The sequence below is a fragment of the Cyanistes caeruleus genome, chromosome 1 (assembly GCF_971803275.1).
Source record: "Cyanistes caeruleus chromosome 1, bCyaCae1.hap1.1, whole genome shotgun sequence".
NCBI classification, from domain to species: Eukaryota; Metazoa; Chordata; class Aves; order Passeriformes; family Paridae; genus Cyanistes; species Cyanistes caeruleus.
Window position 1 is genome coordinate 135,202,581 of NC_141701.1, and position 14,788 is coordinate 135,217,368.

The 14,788-nt window shown below is 40.9% G+C and overlaps 1 protein-coding gene across 29 annotated transcripts in view; it reads left to right on the forward strand.

Moving 5' to 3' along the window:
- KIAA1217 (KIAA1217 ortholog) overlaps positions 1-14,788 on the forward strand; it is a 361,365-nt gene that overhangs the window by 23,762 nt on the left and 322,815 nt on the right. For 8 of the 29 annotated variants that reach the window (XM_086860959.1, XM_086860982.1, XM_086861012.1 and 5 more), the window contains exon 3: positions 11,037-11,160. The exons of the other annotated variants lie outside the window; for them this stretch is intronic. The gene's annotated coding sequence lies outside the window, so the exon portion shown is untranslated. The remainder of the gene's footprint in view (positions 1-11,036; positions 11,161-14,788) is intronic. 29 annotated transcript variants of the gene reach the window in all.

Below are 14,788 nucleotides of genomic sequence, written 5' to 3' on the forward strand. Positions count from 1 at the left end.
AGGTCAGTTGATTCACACATGACAGGCATGACTGGCATTCACTGTGGGTTGACTCTTGTTTTTGAAAGTAACTGATTTTGACCAGTTTGGTTATACCAGATGAAATAGGTTTGTTTTAGGCAACCTAATTTCAAAATGGGAATGGTTTATGTGGTGGGGCAGAGCTACAGCACACTGAAGTTTCCCAGCCTGAGCTGAACTAGTGTGGATTCTCAGGAGTGAGCTGGAGTTTAGCTCCAGCACAGTGCAGTGATTCTAGAGCTGAAAGGGAGCAGCTGCAGTAGCTGGGCTAGCTGGAGTTGAAAGCTGTTGAGCAGCTTGAGCTTCATCAACCTGGCACTGCTATACCTCTCCCTCCTTGGCACCACTCCTGGGCTTGTTCTTGATCTATAAAAATGATGGGGTTAAAGGGAATCTTGTGATTCTTTATGGTTATTTATTGGTACTTTCCTGCTGCTATGAATATTCACTGCATGTATTTGGCTAGCTGCATTACATGCTCATCACTTACCAAACTCGCATCTTCAAAGGGTGTTTTCCTCTTCACTTCTGCTTTTAAATTTGTGGTTTTTTCTGAGTGTGGTAGGGAGTGTGTGTGTGTGTGCTCCTGGTATCTTTTGCTTCAAGTTTTCTTCCTGAGTCCTTATCTCTGCATATATATTTGTTGGGTGTTTGTATTTCCTGTGCCCAAGTTGGAAATTGACTTTCCTTGATAGTGTGCCTAAGGTATTTGCACCGTGTCTTTCCTGTGCTTGTGTGCAAAAGCAAAACAGATGTACCTGATAAACAATTTTGACTTTCATTTAAATGAGTCAGAATTCTTTTTCTTTACAGATTTTTGCCTTTGCCAGTGTGTTGTTCTCAGGACTGTTTTCTCTACTTGTTCTTTTGTGTCTCTGGCTTGTGTGGTTTCTGCATTTCTGTTCTGCTTTCACCTCTCTTTGGAAATCAAAGGAAACATCCTAGTTTATGGCACTTCTTTATCAGCCCTTTCCTCCTTTTTATTAATTTCCTTCCTTTCTTTCTGGGATAACTGTAACCTTTGCCCATCCTGTGATGGGATACTTATGTCACAGATGTTCTTGTGAGGTGCTTGAATTGTATAGGGGGAACCTGCATCCTGAACAAATGCCCAATTTCCTGATATTTTAAGCTCTACCTTGTTTTTTAAAAAAATATTTTACAAAGTACATATATGTGTGAGCATCTTTACTTCATCAGTCTGGATTTGTTCTCATACCTGGCAACTCAAGAGACTTGGCACTGAGAGCATTTCCTTATCTCTGCAACTTTTTACAAATGTCTATCTATATAAAATAAATTCTGCAAAATATTCTGAATAGTGAAACATCTTAATAGAGGCAGATGGCTTGTAAAAAAAAAAGTACTATGAGACTCTTTTCACCTTCTTCTGTGCTTCAAGATGTAGTTCTCAGTAGGTCCTGGATCTTGACACACTGAAGAGAACTATGATAAAGAGGCCTCATGTTCCTCCTTATTTTTTCATGCTGGAGCAGATTCACTTACCACTCACTGTAGCCTCAGTTCTCTAGCCCTCAGCACTGCCCTAGTACATTTATGGTGTAATCATAAAGCTGTCTGTTTTAATTGGAGACTTAAATTTTTCTGCTCTTTGAGACTTCAGTTCCACCCTTTCCTCCCCAGGCTGTAGAAATGCTCTGTCTTCCACTGAGATGTCAACAAGGAAGCTACCTACCATCACAGTGACCAGGGAGGCTGGGCATAGAATTGCCATGGGCATGACTTGGGCAGTGTTAGCACAGGAAATGTATGATCCCTCATGGTGAGCCCCAGGGCACTGTGCTTCTCCTTAGGCAATGAATCCTTCCCCATTTTCATGGCAGACACGTCTGCATATGAGAATAAAAACAGACCCTAGCTGTAGCCTGAGAAGCTGAGTCCTCACCCAGCTGGGTGTGGATTCCCACCATCAAGAGCTGAGAAGGTGGTTTTTTCTTTCTTTCCCTTGCTCTGTTGAAGAGGATTTACAGGACCTTCTGAGGTGGAGAAAAATGTTTTTTAATATAGCCATCCCTCCCCTGAGGTGCTATCTTGCGGAACTGCTTGATTTCTTCATCTTTGTTCCTCATGAGCTGCGAAGGTGTCTTGGACCCTATCTGATTACTGCTTTCAAGAAGGATGTTTCCTCTTGAATAGGGAATCCTGTGGTATTCACAAGATTTTGGACCCTTGTGAACTTGAGATGGGTAGGTAGTTTTGCAGTGAGAACTGTAGAAGAATGTGCATTTTTAGCAGTGGGAAGTGTGATTAGGGAAACATGTTGGATCCTAGTCTGAAGCTGAAGTCACTTCCATTAACGTAAGACAAGAGGCCTGAACATGGGGGTATTGGGGTAGAGAGGTCTCCCATTGCTTCTGTGAGGAAGTTTTATTTGCTCAATTTTCACCAGTTAATGATTAGCTGGTGTTTGTTATTCCTGCAAAGCTGACCTTGGTGTGAGTCTGTTGTGATGTACAGGGCCTCCTGCCTAAATCTGGATGAGGTCTCATATCCAGTAACATTTTGTGTCAGTAGCTTGAACCTGGGACCAACCTCTCACTTCTGTATTTTCTCCTGAAGGTGTTTTGTCCCTTTCTTATCTATCACCATTTTCAGGAAACATCCCAGCCTGCACTCCCAGCACTCCTCTGCAGAGTGTTTACTGTTGGAAAAGCCTTAAATTCTCCCTCAAACCTCCCTCCTGGTTTTCTGTCAACACACCACTTTCTCTCTGAATTTTCTGTTTGGTTGTTTTCCTACTGCTAACCTTCCACCTAACTCTGGGGCTGAAGTATTCCTACAGCTTTTTAGTTTTCAAGAGGGTCTAGGGGCATGCTATGAAGCTCCTGCTGTTTTTCTGATTGCTGGCCACAGTCTAGGAGAGGGCAGTAGCATCACTTATTCACTGCTGAACACTGGGAGTCTCCCATCCAGTTTCTGCCAAGAACTGAGCTGTTGCTGAAGTACCAAGAGATTATCTTGCTTTGAGTGTTAAGGGAGGCAGAAATTATTTATTAACCTTTTTCTTGAAAATATCTGGTGTGGTGCAAGGAGCAGAATGCAGGGCTGTCAGTGCTACCCAGGTTCAAGGGAGCACGTTGTGGAGTAGTGTGATGCACAAGCAAAGGTTGTAAAATGCAGCAGGTATCAGTCAGTAACATCTTGCACTGGGTTGTTTAAAAATTACCCTTTGGCCTATCCCAGCATTTGAGGGGAAAAAAAAAAATATCAGTGCTGGAATTTTGATGATGAGACCTACCATGGGGAAAATGTTACAGCAGTCAGGTTTGTAAGTGATGTTCAAATGCTTTTCTCTGTACCGTTTTTATTGCTATCTTAATTTTGAATTAATTACCCCTCTAATATATAGTCCTGACTACTTTGGATCCAATAAGACTTCAGGATAAAGGTCCTCAATACAGAGATTCCTTCTGGTATATTCATTTTCTGTTAAAATGATCAAGATTTAAAAAGAATGCATGGAGTATGGTCATAGCTCCAGAGTGGATGTGAATGTTGAACAGTCATCACAGCAGTGCTGGAAAGTACTTGTGTAAACAAAATGTACTTTCTTGGGTTTAGGTTGGGTTTTTTAAAAGACTGAAAACCCCACAAACCTGCTAGTTCTAGAAGGCTTGGAAGTGTCTAGACTGTACTTGTGATGAGTAATTATGCTATTTACTCTCAGAGAACATGGTTAGTAGGGACTTTGTATTGCAAATTATTTTTAACATCATGAAAAATGTCTCATCTGTCTGTTTCTTTTCCATGTCTATACTATTTGTGTCTTTCATTTCTTTTATTAGTAAATGAGAGGGGAAAAATGGGAATAACTTCCAAAAGGAAATAGATGAAGGCACAGTAAACAGTACTATGGGAACAGTAAATAAAGCATCTGCTTTTGATTTTTCTGTGAAATCAAGAAGTAACTGGAGCAAAACACTTGTTAGATATTTTTTCACTTCTGTATCTGCTGTCATGCTTCCCCTGCTTCTTAGAATTTCTCTTTTTCTCGAAACAGTCGCTCATTGAAACCAAGACTGAAGCCTACAAAGGAGCCATAGTGAACGAATAATAAAGGACAGAGATTCCAAATGTTGTTGATCTGGGCTGGATTTTTCTGTGGAGTTTGTGCCTGGTTTGGGATCCGGACGTGACCCTTCCCAGCAGCGCGTGTTTGCGCGGCTGGAGCGCAGTGAGGCCCGAGCAGCTCTACGGGCGCCACTCATTTACTGTTGAGAAATTAATGTGAACATGACACGTAGTTCACCATTTTCACAGGTGGAATGGTTCTGGGGCATAACCCAGGGATGTGAACTAGAGGATTATTTAGTATTTTGCTTGATTATTTGTTCTTTGGCTCCCCTCTCCTTTGTGCCCTGTTCATGCACAGATTACGGCCATTGTTGGAGTGGAGTAGCCAACATGGGACTCTGCCTGAAGCTCTCCTGGATCCAGGCATGCATCCCGTTTGGGGTATGTGCATGCCTGGCAGGGGCTGGTGGTTAATCCCAGTCCCTGACCATGGGGCAGTGAGCAAAGCAGTGCTGAGTCTGAGGGCAACATCGTGATACTGATTTGGAGCCAGGGCACAAATCCAATACGGCTGAGGTCAGAAACGGGGCCCCCCAAATCCTGTGTGGTTAATGCACTTCCTGACTCTTCCCTTCTCCTGGGGTATGTACCAGGGAGATGGTGGCTAGTAGATTTATGGCTTGAAGATCAAGGCTTGCCAGACTTGCCAGCATGGTATTAGTGAGGACTCTTACTACATTTTAATGGTATCCTGGAGGTTTGTTTGCTGTTCCAAGCTTGTCACTGCAAAATGTTATTAAATGGGAGATAAAAATGGAGAGGTTTTTTTTTTTAGACATGTAAGATTTTAACCAAACCCATATATCCATTTACCAACCTTCAATGTTTTTATTCCTTTAATATTAAGGGGTAGAAGTCGATTGTTTTGGTGTTTTTTGGGAACTTTTAAAAGTGAGTCTCTTCTGCAAACATCAGACTTGAAGAACTAAGACTTTGAAAAAGCCAGATGATATTGGGAGACTCTGGAGGGAAAAATATGATGCTTATAACACTGTAGATAGCTCCTTAAAGTACTCCCTCTGCTTCCACATCCCTTTATTCTAGGACATGAAAGAGAAACCTGAGCCAATACAGGATTACAGAACTAGGTTACAAACCTGAAGCTAGGCTATTTGTAGTTAAAGCATCAGAAATTTATTTTATATGCTTATTTTGGTTTAAAAATTCTATGCATTTGGAAAACTGTCTCTCCCCATGAGAGTTCTTCCTTTCAAGTAATTAATGCAAGACAGTAAGCAGCAGAGACAATGAATTGTAAAATTTCATTGCTGGTTTACAACAAGAATTTGAACCTCATCCATCTGTCATCCAGGAAAAAAAAAGGAAAAAAAAAAAGCCTTTCAAAAAGCAGATGGTCTTGTAACTAAAACAGATCTGAATTCTGGCAGACAGGGTGAGAAATGTGCATTGTGAGAACAGGGGAAAAACTGCACTGGGAACTGTTCATCTTGGTGGAATGCTTCACAGCCATGAATACCTTTGCTAATTCTGCCTTGCACAATAGTGATCTTCAGAGTGAAAAATCAGGAACTTCTCTTCCAGCACAGCTTGTATGCTCTTCTTCTGAAAGGTATAATTTCCTAACAGGTATTTTATGAGCAACTTAAGTGCACTTTGTGCATGTTAATAACAAGGGTTTCTGCATAGAAGGAATTTAATTCTAAGTGGAAATCATGGATTAGCATTGCAAGAACCTCCTTCAAAATAAAACTCTACTTCAGTGCTATGTTTATGTACAAGCATTTGGTCTTTTGGGTGCTCTCCAGCAAGATTCTTAAATTAACAACCCAACTAATAAATAATGCCAGCTCTCCATCATTTAATGGTACTTTGAATGACGACAAAAAAATCATTCTCAAACTTGCTAGAGGCTTGTTTCTGCCTATTACTCTAACTTGCATTTTAGCTAGATGAAGCTGTGGCTGTATAACTTCATTCAGGATTCATTCTCTCTAGGAATCCCTGACTTATTTAATCAGCTTCATCAAACTGACTGGCTGCAATAGATAAGTAAACTCAGTGTTGCTTGCATGTGTGCCACTGATAATTGAAATTCCTAGGGGCTGTCTGTGCGTCTTGCATGAGGTTTGGAGCTCAGTAGTCCAGCACATTAAATTTAATTATTATTAAAATAATTTCTGTAGTGACTGTCTGCTCAAAATCACATTGAGCCTGCTCTCAGGCATCAGAAATGCTCTCTGGAGTTATTGTAGCCTCTTCATTGATAGCTAGCTGTTTTTTCAATAGTACATAGTGGGAAATTCTCTCCGTTGAAAAATACAGTAGAAGTTCAACACATCCACATTTATTGTAGGAGAATCACTAACTATTTTAGGCCTAGTCTTTGGTCTTGTGTTTAAAAACAGGTTAGAAATCTGAAGTCAAGATGCCACAATTGCTATCTCTTTGTCTCAAAAAGCAGGAAGATGATCATGAACAGCAAAGTCGGTAGCATCATGTGGAGTCTTTGGGTGAGAGTCTCCTTTATGCAGTGCAGTGCTGTTGACTGAAGCAGAAAGCTGGGAAGGCTGTGTGTAGTCTCTTGGGATGAGTTTTATGCCAGAGAGGCAGCATTTGCCATGCAAATAGAAGAAAAGCCAAACAAAAATCTTTTGCATGCTTGATGAATATGTTGTTTGGTTGGAGGGAGCCATTGTCCTTCTCCACATCTCTTATGATAGTACTTCCTTTTAGTCTTGTTCTGTTTCTTGCATATGTGCAGCATGAGTTAAAAAAAAAAAAAAATGGGCACAGAAAATACCTTTCAAACTGTCCCAAAGAAAACAATACAACTGACCAACCTGATAACTTTCTCTCCTGGCTATTTAACCAAATTATCTTCATCAGAAGATGTGAAAAACCTTGAAATAGTATTGCATACCCAGTAATGCTTCTTCCAGAGCCATCAGTCTTTTTATTATGCTCAGGGACCTGAGAACAGTCATATCTCCTGCAATCTTCATCCTCTATGTATTGCACATTATACTTACAGGAACCTGAAAGTATGTGAGCTTTTAGTTTCACTAAAATACATGAATAAAGAGGTGAATATTGGTGTGTGGGCTTTTCTTGCACTGCTGATACAGTTCTGTGGCTATTGTATCAATGTGCTTTAAAAATAATTCCTTATAATGCTTGTCATTACATTTCAGTGACCCACAGAATGAATTGTCCTTATCTTGATAAGTAAAATAGTAGAAGGAAGAAATCAAATTTCAAATCTAATCTCTTCCTTACAGCAGAATTTGAACTGTGCCATCTCACCTTGGGAAACTTTGTGAAGCTGTGGCTGGAGAGTCTCCCCTGATGCTGTACTGAAGGTACATCCTTTGGCACCAGTAGGAGTTTTGTGGAACAGTGGTACTGGTTGGTTTTGTTTGTTGAGACCACTGAGCACTGCCTGGAACGAGAGACCCCCTGTCCCACCCCTTGTTTAGCAGGGTGTGTATATTCTGATGCAGAGCCCCAAAGAAAGGTAAGGGGAAAGGGCAGTCCCTATCCTGGAGCACTTGGTACTCCAGAGCATACTCCACAAGGATCAGGATGTGTGCTTAGGATCCCTTAATGATGGGTAGAAATTGTATCCATGGAGCAGCAATCTGCTCTAGTGGAAGATGTTCCTGCTCTTGGGAGAGGGTTTGGAACAAAATGATCTTTAAGGTCCCTCCCAATCCAAGCCATTCTATGATGTTCTGCATAGCTCTTAAGTTTGATAGCCAAAAGCACAAGACAATGCCCCTTTTTCCTGCAGCTCCTGTTAGCTACAGTCTTGTAAAGGAGTGAAATGTCATGGGCCATGCAGCCATCTGGAGCACAGTCACCTCCTCTGACTGGAGTGGGGCCCAGCTGTCCACTCTCTTCTGCCTGTGTTGGGACTTGACACACAGACCTGAATTTCTGGGTCTTCATTTTCCAGCTGAAACCCACACCAGTTCCTGCTGCAGCATGTCCTACAGTGATACACCTTGTTTTGTGTCAAAGGGAAAGTATAAACTTAGGGTTTTCCTTTTGTTTTTTTGAAATGCCAACTTGAAGGGTTCCTGAACTTGTGTGCACTGCTTTCTATATGCCACAGCTACCAAATAAAAATTGAAGAGCACTGGGTGTAGTGTTGAGGTACAGTGTGGCATGAGTATGTTAACATATACTTTGTTTTCCTTATTGTTTGTTTTATTATTTCATATTTGTTTTTGTTTAAGTGTTTAGCCCAATTTAAAACTAATCTTGCTCCTCTTTGGGATGCTTGCATGTATTGATCTGCTGTGGTCTTTCTCATGGCAATTTTTTGGTTATTTTTGAATAAGCAGAAATGTTGCAGCTGTCCAGGTTAGTCATCACTGCTGCAGCACTAGCCTCAGATGTGTTGGGTTTGTGAGGACAAGATAATCAGAAAAGCTTGATTTCTGCCAGAATAGAACAGCTTCCTCCCTCTGCTTCGACTTCTCTGCTAACAAATCACAGCAAGCTGCTGTTGGCAGTGGAGGGGACTGCAGGGTACGAGGGCAGAGCCCACAGGGCTGCTATGGGATGCAGATGAGCCCCAGGGAGGGAGGATGTGTGGAGCTGCCACAGCCCCACTTTCCAGATGTGCACCCTGATCCTTTTGTCACAACTCTGGTATGCTATGGCAGTGCTTATGCTGAGAAGTGAAGCTACAGAATCCAGATCCTGTGGGTACTGTGATTTGAAAATTTACCACTAGTTTTCTGTCAAGCCAGTGCAAACCTTGCTGTAAGATGTTTATTTTCCATACAGCTCCGGGAGTCCCTCCAGATCGCATTCCAATGTTGAATTATTCTGTGGTCAGTCAGAATGTGCTCTGTTTGTCAGAACTGTTTTATTCAGGTCTGCTAATGGATTCAAGAGAAAAAATTGATTTTACAATTCTGTGCATGTCTCAGAATCTTCTTTGTCAGACTGATATATCAGAGTACGAACCCAGCTCCCTGGCTGTTGTCATTCACACCTCTCAAGAGTGCGTTTGTTAGGCAGTTGATGCAGTAATTTCTTGAAAATATTAGTTGAAGAATGAGGTTTGGAGGGAAGATTTTAGTCTTGGAGTAGTAAAGGAAGGAAGAAGTAGAAATTCATAGGCAGTTTTTCTGTCATAATTTTCTGTGAAGTTTTTGAAGGAAAAGGAGTTCTAGGTCACATTTAGATGTATGTTTGATGTATGTTTTTCCCCCCCCCCCTTTCTTAAAAGGAGAAAATTGAGACCATTTGAAAATCTGTTAAGGCATCACGTCTGAGGACCACAGCCCCTGAAGGACCTCATCTCTCATTTAATTTCTCCATAAGATGTTGTATTATAGATCCTTATCTATCTATCTATCTATCTATCTATCTATCTATCTATCTATCTATCTATCATATATCTATCACATTTTCTTGAGATCTTATTATGCATTATCTATATATACTTATTTATATTTAAGTATATATAAATATATATATCTGTGTTAAGGGATCTCTGATGCATAAAAAACAATTTTTAGCTACTAAGTAAATAATATGGTAAATATTTTTCAGAATGTGGTGCTGCTTAGAAATTTTATATCTTTAATTTGTTGTGTAGGGATACCTTTGTAGTATGTATTCAGTGTAAGTTAAATTATGGATTGAGGAACGAGATTCTGCATTAGCAAGCTAAAATTCTGCAGGCTTATTCTTTGCTAAGCCCCAGCCTTTCATGGAAAAGGCAACTGAAAAGGGAGAAAAAACCCTGTGGTTATTTTACAGCAGAGGATTAAAACTATCCCACACTGGTCTGGGAAACAGTGAGGCCATGAGGGAAAGGGTGATAAATTCAGCTGACTTTAACTTGCCAGAAGTCATTCTGTCTTCTCCTTTAATATTAGCTGTTGGAAAGCTGTGATTAAGTGCTCTTCCTCCTGATAAGGGCTCACTGAGAAGTGGCTGACAGGTAGAAACAGCAGCCAAACTCCTGCATGTTTTAGAAGGTGTTTGCTGACACCCAGCATCTCTTGTCAGCACTGTTGATAAGCACTAATGCAAACAGCCACCCAGAGTTTGTCTGGCAGCCCCGTGAAGGGCCAGATGAACTGTGCTATGCACAATGTGCTAATTGTCACAAACTGGCTACTCTAGCTTGGGAATGACAGGGTGAGAGGGTATGGTGGGGTTTTTTATAGTCTAGTTGTCTGTCACATACTTAGCTTGTACCAGTTTTATTCTGAGAACAAGCAGTTAGAATTTTTTTTGTACATTGGCAGCAAAGAGAATTTTTGTTAACCTCAGGAATACTGTTGGTTAACTGCAGTATAAAATTCAAAGCACTTTCATTTACAACTAATTTAAAAGTACAAGGAAAGTTCTGGAATACAATTTGAAGAACTTTTTTATTGCTGAAGTGTTTTAAAAATATTTTAGGGAATATTTATTTTTCCTTTGTAAGACCTTGTAAAGTCAGAAATTCTTTCTATCAAAAACGACCTGGCCTGCAAAAGCTGACAATAGAGTGCCCCTGTACATCCCCTCAGAGATGGGTGGGATATCTTATTTCTCCTCATTTGCTACCCTCCCCCATTGGCACTAAAATACTGTTGGAACAGTTCAAGCCCACAAGATGGGGGTATAAGGACTCATATACAGAAATGGGCAGGAGAGGGGATGTGTGTGTGCTCTGTGTGGAAGCATTTAGGAGAACGAAGCCCTTCTGTTTGAGGGGGCAGCTGGGGCACTGCTCAGCTGTGTTCGGAATGGAGGGAGGTGCTGGGGCTTTCCTGGAGTGGGGCTCAGCCTGTGGCACCTGCTGCATGGTGGGGACACTGCTGTGCTGCCACCTAGCAGCTGCCACCAGGAGGAATCGTGGTCACCCACCAGACTTCGACAAAACTCAGCTTTAGGCTGCAGGGCAGACATGGCTGATGTTTCTGAATACCCTTTCTTTTCATTGTCAGGAACCACAAGGCACTTCTAGCGCTGTTCAGAGAAGTGGGAATGGAGAAAGGAGGTTTGCTTACTCCTCCTGTAACAGCATATAAGCATCCTGGCACAGTAAGGGTTGCCTCTGCTTGTCCCAAGGTAAAGACACATAAGAAATGTTCATGCTACTATCTGCTTGTTCTTTCCCAGCCAGTTTATGATTTAGATCCTAGGAGCCTGCTGGGTACGTTCATTTCTCTTAGAAATACAAAGCTGTTACCTTTCTTCCTTTGTCCAGCTGCAATTCAGAAAAAAGAATGAGAGAGGGACACAGGCACAGGAGCTGTGAATACAAACCTGAGGGCAAGAATGTTTCATGGCACTATTCTTTGTTATAATATAGCAAATAATAAAGTGCTCAGTAGTCATAACACTACATGTTTGCTATGCTGGGGAAGTTGGCAAACACAGAGAAAGAACAGTATTCAGAGAAAACAATGCTTTGGCACGTTTGGTTTCTCTCCAGGAGCCCCAGAAAATGAGGAGAGTGAATAAGCAGAAACAAGAAGATCCTGTATAGTCAAATTGTGCAAAATTGCTCTGTCAATTGAAGGAAGGTAAATGGAGAGGGCAGGATGTTCAGAGGGATGTGAGCAACACCTAAGGCAGGAAACAAAGAATGATGCTTAGCAATTGAAAGGGTGTTGGGGGTCTTTTTGTTGGCTTCATTTTGCTGCAGTTGGGTTTTTTTCTAATATTTTAGTCTATTATATTCCCAGTGGTAGAATCCTGTATTGCTCTTTCATCTAGCAAAAGTGCTGGTTACAGTAATGGTCACTGTAATACTGTGTGAAACATGAGAGAAATGCGAGAACAGTCTGAAGGAAAAAACAAGTTTATTCTGACTAAGAAAAGCAGTGGATGGATTACCATTCAAACTTCATGAAGCAAAGCTGTATGCACTCCTTATTTAATTAGGTTTTTTTGTGTTTTTTTTTTTTTCTTTCTCTTTTCTCCCCCTTTTTTCTTTTTGCTCTTTCTTCACTTTTCTAAACAGGAGTACTAAATGTCAGTAAATAATTGTTATATAATCCCTGAAGAATCGTGCTCTTTAGGGTTGTTTAACTTTATAGATTTAATCTGGTTTAAATTGCAATGAATTCTTAGGTGAGTCCATAAAAGTACTTCTAGAAATATCCACAATTTTACTATTTATTTAGATAAGTTTTTCCTAATACAGACTTTCTTTTTCCGGTTTTCCACTGGGGTTCAACATAAATAGCACACAAATATTAGAGATGCAGTCTCTTAGAATAAACATTTTTATCTGCATTTGTGGCTGCTTAGTTCTGAATTCACCATTTGTGGCCTTTTCTTGCAAGCAGTGCTAGGCTTGCTAAGGCTCTGTGGTCTTGGTAGTTGTGGCACTCCTTTCAGGAGAAGTGATTTACCCTGTGGGCTGTGATCTGAGCCTCTGCACATCTTCCTCTTCTCTGATGGGCCACAGAGAAAACAGAACTGCTTGTGTTTCCACAAATGTGCTTACACCCTCTTGGCTCTGCTTTGTGAGTGCCATGTGCACCTGGATTCCCATGCCTAAGCCAAGATTTAGTGCAAGTGATGTGTTGTTGGCCAAATATCTTTGGGTTGGGTTTCTGTCTGGCACCAAAGTGCTCAGCAGCAGAGATGCTCTGTGGAAGTCAAAGCTTGGAGGCTGTATAGAGCACTCTGTGTTTTTGTGAAGATACTACATTCCTTACCCATGTGGTCGTAAGGCTGGGACTTTAGAAGGAATGTCCTTCTCTTCTGCAAATCAGGTATGCTCAAATCATGGTACTCATCCATGAGCTGGAACTCAGGTCACAGGTTGTCAGTTCTCCATCGCGTTACACCATCAGTTCTGTATTGTAATACAGGTGTTCCACATGTGGGACAAACATTTTCTGGCAGGTCTTAAAGAGCCATTGGGCTTGAAGTGGGATTGAAGGAGAAATGTAATGTTTCATGCAATGCAGGAGTTGGGATTAGGTGTTTGGGTAGTCCTTCCCAGACTTAACCTCCATGAAATAGTAGCTCTGTTTTGCTGAGGGCTTGATTTGAGGACTGATTTAGTGCTGTGCCCTGCAGAAGGATATAGCACACTTTGGAAGCATTTTCCAGGCTAACTAGCATGATGGAATAACTACCAGTTGCACAAATCACTAGAGGCCTTCAGTGGTATTCACAGACTTCTAGAGAAGGTGGAATAGAACGGGCCTTATCTTTTTGTTGTAGCTGCTGAAAGGTTACCGGGAGATTCCTGAAATAAAATGTGACACCCCCCTCCATCTTTCTCTTACGCAGTTTTACCTTGAAGATTTATGCTGTCAGAGCTGTACATCAGTTTTCATTTTTGATGAGATTATTTGCTGCCTTTACTGTATACTTACATATTTTAAAATATTTTGGAGGGTTACAAGTTTTACTTTGATCAAATGCCAGAATTTGTTAGTGGCTACTTGCTCTTTTACTATAAAACTATCACATACAAGAATTAATAACTTTTATGTCTGAAATGTCACAATAGTTTGCTAAATTTGACATTAGTAATGAAGGTTCACTGCCATGTCCTTCAAAGTACAGTACAGAGTAATTTGCTTCAAAACAGAACCTGTATGAAGTGAGGCTGAGTGTAAGGAGGATCCTTCTCTAGTCATAATATACTAGGTGACGATGTAGTCTGTGTTCCAAATGTCTGGTAGGAACTCCAAACTCCTAATAATTTCCATGTAAAAACCACCACTGTTTCCTCAGTTGGTACAAAAGTTCAGGTTTAGGTTCTGTTGCCTACTGTCAAACAGAACTTAAATTTGGTAGTTAACAATAGTTTAAAACACTTTTTCTCCCAATACTAGTTCAAAAAGACAATTTTGCAATGCCATTTGCCTATTTTACTGCTTTTCTTTGAAAAGGTTGTATTCATGTCTTATTTTTAAAAACCCAAAATGTTCTGATTGGTGCTATCTGTGCAAAAAAAAAATACCTTGAGCTATACAAAAATTCCTATTTCCACATTAAAGTAAAAAATCCAAAGAAGTGAAGATCACCAGAAAGAACAGAATTTTCTTGGCCCACTTTATTTTGTCTGCTGAAGCTGAGTGACTGCTTCAGGCAAACCCAGATTTCAGTGGAAATGAAGACTCAGTCTCAGTCTGCAGGAATTTTGGAATTTTTTGACCTCTAAGTGTTCTGCATATTGCAGTGTTTGAATGAAGACGACAAACATTGCAGGCCTTCTATTTTCCTGGTTTTGTTCTTTCCTTTCTTCCCCTTCTTGACCTTCTCTGATGCATTAGAAAGGATGTGTATCTTCCTTCTCTTCTGCTCAAAGAAACTTGAGCCATGAACCATCCCTTGGCACCTGTGGAGGGGGAGGTGGCGGTGGAGCCCACTTAAAGCTGTGTGAAGGGCTCACAGAGCCAGAAAGGAGTCTGGTGTCACCTGCAGCTGGTTATTGGCTGCTGGCTGTGATGGGGGTATTGAAATGCTTTGGTTGAGTTCTGGTAGCTGCTGAGATTTTACCCAGTTGTTTGTGTTGCTATCTGCAGTTTCACCTCCAAGTCTTGTGATTGTGGGAGATGCAGCATTAGTTCCACAAGTGCCAGTAATTCCTTGCTTTGTCATTACTGGAAAAAGTGAATATGTGAAGATTGAATAAAAACCCCTCTGAACTTCCTTTGCTAAACCCCACCTTTTTCTTGTGTCATGGTATTTTTTTCCAGTGCTTAGGCTTGGGAGCACTGTTTAA